Source organism: Abrus precatorius, unplaced genomic scaffold, assembly GCF_003935025.1.
Source record: "Abrus precatorius isolate BTA unplaced genomic scaffold, Abrus_2018 Scaffold3, whole genome shotgun sequence".
In the NCBI taxonomy this organism is placed as follows: Eukaryota; Viridiplantae; Streptophyta; class Magnoliopsida; order Fabales; family Fabaceae; genus Abrus; species Abrus precatorius.
The window spans coordinates 2,984,613-2,990,612 of record NW_020874373.1 but is presented as its reverse complement, the minus strand read 5'-3'; positions in this window follow the sequence as shown (position 1 = coordinate 2,990,612).

The following is a 6,000-nucleotide window of genomic DNA, read 5'->3' as shown; positions in this document are numbered from 1 at the left end:
ACTTTTTCGTTTCTAAATAACCTTTTATATTGGACGAACACCCTCTCTTCCCCTCAGAGTATAATAGAAAAAGTAATTTCATGTTTCTAATCATTTTTAATTTATCAAATTTGGAATAGCAAAATTAACATTATTTTTAATGATTTAATATAAAAATTAGGTTACATTTTATATTTCTATAATTTGGCTTAGTAAAAAATCTTTGTTTTTTAGTACCTTTTGTTTTTACTTTTTTAAGTTTAATTAATTTCTATCTCCAACAATTTTTTCGTGAGACAGTCAACAATATTACTGTCTGACAAATTATAAAAAAGTAAAGCCTAAACAATAAAATTATAAGAAATTAAGAATCAAGATCTACAAAAAATTAAAAATAAAACTTTATGGAATAAAAATTAAAATGACATAGACTAAAAATATATTTAAGTTTAAAAATTAAATTAAACTAAATTGATAATTTTCAGAACATTACACAAAAGTTGAAACTAAAAAAATATATATTTTATGGTGAATTAAAATTATAAAATTGTTACAGGTTCTAAAATTTAAATGAATGCCAACTGATATTATTGAATTATAAAGTTTAAAGATTCAATAATTGTGTTTATTAGTTAGAGCTTGTAAAAATTCTTCTTTCATATAAATTAGGGCATGTTTATTTCTCTATGGATGTAACATAACTTTCTCTTGGTACACAAAAATATAGCAAGAGTTATCATCATCATCCCTAATCACCAAATCCTGCAAGAACTGAAATATAATTATTAATCTAAAAGAAAATTCTAGGGAAAGGAACTTGATAAGTACGATAGACTATGACAGCAATTAATATCAATGAGTAACAAAGCAGGTCAAATCAAATGGAAAAGCTGTGGCCAAGCAAAGGCAATGGTAGAAAACTGAGGTTTTGAAAATGTGGAAATAGGCTTTCAAAAACACAATTTTGACTTCAACAAATGGGGTTGTGTAGAATTTTGAGAGTCAACAATATGTTCAAAATTAAATGCTCACAAGATAGCCACAGACACACAGACCAAATCAGCTTAGCATCAAATAAATTATGATCAGTCACTAAATACTTCAATGGTTTGTATAGAAATCACTTGGTAGTGTGAAATGTTTCCCTTAAAGAATATATTCCTGGAAAACATTCAAATAGCATGGTTTTCCTCAAAATACTCTTAGCTGAAAGTATTTTAAACAAAATGATACATTTTCTAAAAAGTTTATTTTGTTTGTTTTCTCAAATTTTATTTAAAGTTGCAACAAATGAGCAGGAACGTGTTTGGTAGAGTTTTATACCATTGGAGAATCTTGTAAATTCATTTTGCACCCAACAATGAAAAATGTTTCTCCAAAAATTGTTTCAACGAGAAAATAAATACAAAATTAACGAAAGCTTCAGCTAAAAAATACTTAATTGTATTTTGTTTATTTAATTTGTTTAATTAAAAGGTTGAAATTAAGTTATTCATTCTAAATTTAAGACTTTAATTACATTTTATATATTTATTTAAATATTTGTATGTTTTTTATTTATTTTTATAAACTAATAAAATGTCATATTTATAATATACTTTTATTAATTATTAGATAAAATTTTAAGATAAAAAACTTAATTTGAACCTTTGAAAAATTAAAATTTGCAATTAAAACTAAAAAAATTAAAATCGCACGTACAATTAAATAATAATAATAATGCTTGTTGAAATAATATTACTTATTTTGAAATACCATTATTTATCAATTAAACTTAACCGCACACTTTATCATTGATAAACTATAAATGCTATAGCTTGTCTTAAATTGTTTGTAATTTAAAAAAACATTAAAAGATAATTATATATAACTATTATCTAACTCATTTAACAAAGATAATTTTATTAAAAAAAGAATTCGTTATAATAATTTGTGCAGTTAGTAACCTTTTCAAGGTATGCATACGATTTTAAAAAATAAATATTACGAGACAGATGAAATAATATATTACAAAAAATTAGTAGAAAAAAATGTGTTGAAAAAAAAGAATGACAATATCTTACATTTAAATATATGAGATAAAAAGTGTGTTGATAAACGCTTTCCTGTCCGTTAACTTAACGCATAGAGAATGCAAATAAAGGGTATGCAGTGAGTGAAAATACGGGTCTTTAGGTTAAAATCTCTGTTAAAAGTGGGCTCAAGTGTTGTAAAAATTTTAATATTATGACTTTGTAAACTTGTTTGTTTACTCTCTCCCCTTAATGTTAAAAATACATTTTTAATTAGTCTCCTAAGGCTAAAAGCACACAAACATATAAGTTAGAAACCTTAGTATGATGGGTTGTGCTTGCATCTTCTATTTCTTTGATCTCTCTTAATATCTCAATTCTTCTTCTTCTTTCAATGGTGGTGGGCCTGGACGGTTTGTTGGTTGGTCATTTTTACTATCACATGCATCCCAATTGTTTTGTCCACAACTCATTCTTTTCCTTATTTTTCTGCTTGTTTCCTTCTTTTTCTCATCATGTAACCATTTCTCCACCCGATTGTTCTATTTCCTCCTTTAGCTAAAATCGTAACTCATTGAACAATACACTTAAAAATGGTATTTCTAATACTGTAATGCATCATACTATAAGCTATGGCACTCATTCTTCTAGCATCATAGTTGAAGAGTCGCCACTTGTTACTTTTTTTCATTTGTAGCGCCATTTCATATAATCACGCATTACCTACAACTTTGTCATATTTTCTATTGTCATTTTTGCAATTACCTTCAAACTCCTCTTAAAGCACGGCACATGTGTCACATTAAAACGTGTCATTGTGTTGTGATGTGTGTCATTTATTAAATACCATCAACTGTTAAATTAACTTCTTGTAATACTTAATATTTAAATAATATTATTTAATAATTTTTAAATTGTATTGTCATAATAGTAATTAAAAAAAAAAGAGTTATTACATATTGGCCTGTTTTTTCCCGCATATCCTGGCCACTTTCCTTTTTATAGCTCCATCCATATAGTTTGAGAATATTCCAATGAAGCCACTAGATTGTCATCCTTAAAATGATTGTTTAGGTGCAATGATTGCGATTGTTAATTTGATCTAATTCATTTCTCTGTTTTTTTCCTTCTTAATAGCTTAGGTCATATTTCTAATCATTAATATATATTTAATAAAAATATATAATTTAAGTTTGTATATATATTAATATCTCAAAATTAATTTTATTAAAAAATTAAGTAATTTTATACCAAACAAAGAAAAGGGAAGAAGAGATAAATTATGGTTACATACACATTAAAAAATTAATAAATAAATATTTTATTAAAAATTTAATATTATTTTTATAGTGAATTTTATGATATTTTATTTTTAATAAAAAATATTATACATGTTTTTTTATTGTGCTTTTAGATGTATGTTAAAATATTAAATTTAAATTTTTATATTCAATTCTATTTTATTTTTGTTAGAAACTCAGTTTGAACTCACACAATCACAATTTGTCTTTTTTAATTTAACAAAGTAAACATATGATTAAAGAGAAGGTGTGCTTCGCATTAATTATTGTCTCTTACTTTATTGTTTGCGTGTGCAGCATACAAATCGTGTGCCTCGTACCCAAAATAATCAAATAAATATTTTTCACATTATATGGAATTTGTAAGTATAGATAAAATATAAAAAATATCTAAAAAAATTAATTTAGCTGATAAAAGTTATTATGGCATTGGTTTATAAATATCTCACTGAAATATTTCACTCAAGTTAATGTTTATTAAAATACAATATTTACAAACTTTAAGTGTCTAACGACTATGACATAGCTAATGAACATTGCAGATATTAATGTACCCTAATGGACACTTCGAGCCTAAAAGGTGTTTGATAATTCACAGGAATTTTTAGAATATATATATATAGCACATCTAAAAGTGAAAGTCTACATGTGCAATAGAGTTGTGTTACAACTTTCAATAATACGTTTAATGCATTATTGTTTAAAGCTTGTTTCTCACTTTAAAAAAGGTTGCAAGTGAATGGAAAGTTATTCTTGCTTCTTATTAACTGTGATTAATAGTATATTGTTTAGGTAATCTATGAAGGCTTAAAACACTTTGTTATCTATTAAATCTGTGTTTGTGTGTCTAATGCTCTGTACACAGACATTGAATCACAACCAAAAGTCACACCTATGGTGACAAGTAACTAAAATCTTCTATAATTATGTAGTGTTAATGCTAGTGAACCACACAACTTTTTTTTTTTACATTGATTGTATAATACTTGTATCTAAATATTATATAATCTATAGTATATAGATATGCCAAATCTTTCTCTTATTGCTACTGTGCTACTATAAACAATGATTAACTTTTGCATGTATATTACTTCCTTGTTATCACTAACTATACATGTTATAGTGTTGTGGCAACTTTTGTTTAAGCTTCATAGGGCCAAATAAACTATGAATCAAATGTATATATAGCAAGCATATAAAGTGTGAAGAGCTTTTAATGCAAAGGTAAGAATGATTGATGAATTTTAATTAATCTAATCATGAATAGTTCTTATTGAAAATTAAATTTTTTAATATTTTCAAATAATATATTTTTACATAAAAGCGATAATAGTGAATACAGGTTGTACAATTATATATGAAATGTGAATATTAAAAAGTTAATTAAAGTTGAGAAATTTGATTTTCAAAGTTACTTGATGTCAGGTAACTTTTATGTCTTAACTATGATTTTGTTAGAAAAAATATAATAGCTGCAATATCTACCCCTTAAAACAAATGTTATGAGACATTTTTATATTTAGTTTTATTTATATTTTTATGTAAAAGATTGAGTTAATATTACTTATTATGTTTTTTATTAATATTTTTCTTTTATAAAATATTAAGGAATAACAAACAAAAAAATTACATTGGCTATATAAACTCATAATTAAGAATCCCTATATTTAATTTTTTATTTTTTATTTTTATACTTAAAAAATGTTAAATTTAGTTTATACCAGTGTTATAACTTCATAAAAAAGTGACACGTGATAAAAGAAAAAATATATAATAATATTTAAATTAATTATATCATTATTTAAGAAAACAAATTTTTTTAAAAGTATAAGAATTTAAATAATTAACTCTTCAATTATTTATCTATATTAATAATTACATATTACTTAATTTATACTCATAGCTTATTTTCTTTAATGTTTTTAGTAATTTTTTTTATAAAAAGTAATAGATAATAATATTTTTAAGTCTTTAATTTAATTAATTTATTATTTATTTAATAAATATTAATAAAATAATAATATTAAAAAAATAATTAATATAATAAATGAAAAACATAATTTAAAGTCAAATATTAATTTTAAAAAAATAATTTTAAAATGTCTGTATAAAAGTTTAAATGTCAGTAAATAATTGGAAGGACTAAAAGATTTTTGTTATACTTTCACATATTTTTAATTAAAGTTTTTATTATTTTATAAATTAAATGTTAAATAAAATTTATATTTTATTAATTTAAAATATAAACAATATTAATAATTATTATCTAATATTTAATAATGTGCATACAAATAAAAAATTTATATTAATATGTATAAAAGAATTTAGAAGTATTTGTTGCAAAAGGTTTTAGATACGATAAGATGATGGTCATTTAACTGTGTATTGAGGTAACTTTTGTTTGTTTAAAGTTAAAGCTTTTTTAAGCGTTGACTCTCATTTTATAGTATCTTGAGTAAAGCTTATACAGGCGGTCACAAATGATAAGGACAATATGATAATTTTAAATTATTTTTATATAATTTTTCTTGATTATTGAACAAGAAAAATATTACTATTTAATATTTTTAAAACATTAATGTATCTATTTTTCAAAAATAAAAAATAATTAAAAAGGACATTAACAATTAATAAAAAAAAAATGCTAGATAAATCTGCCTTTATCTTTTGATCAGAGAAAACCAGTTCACTGTTCAGACGGCACCGCT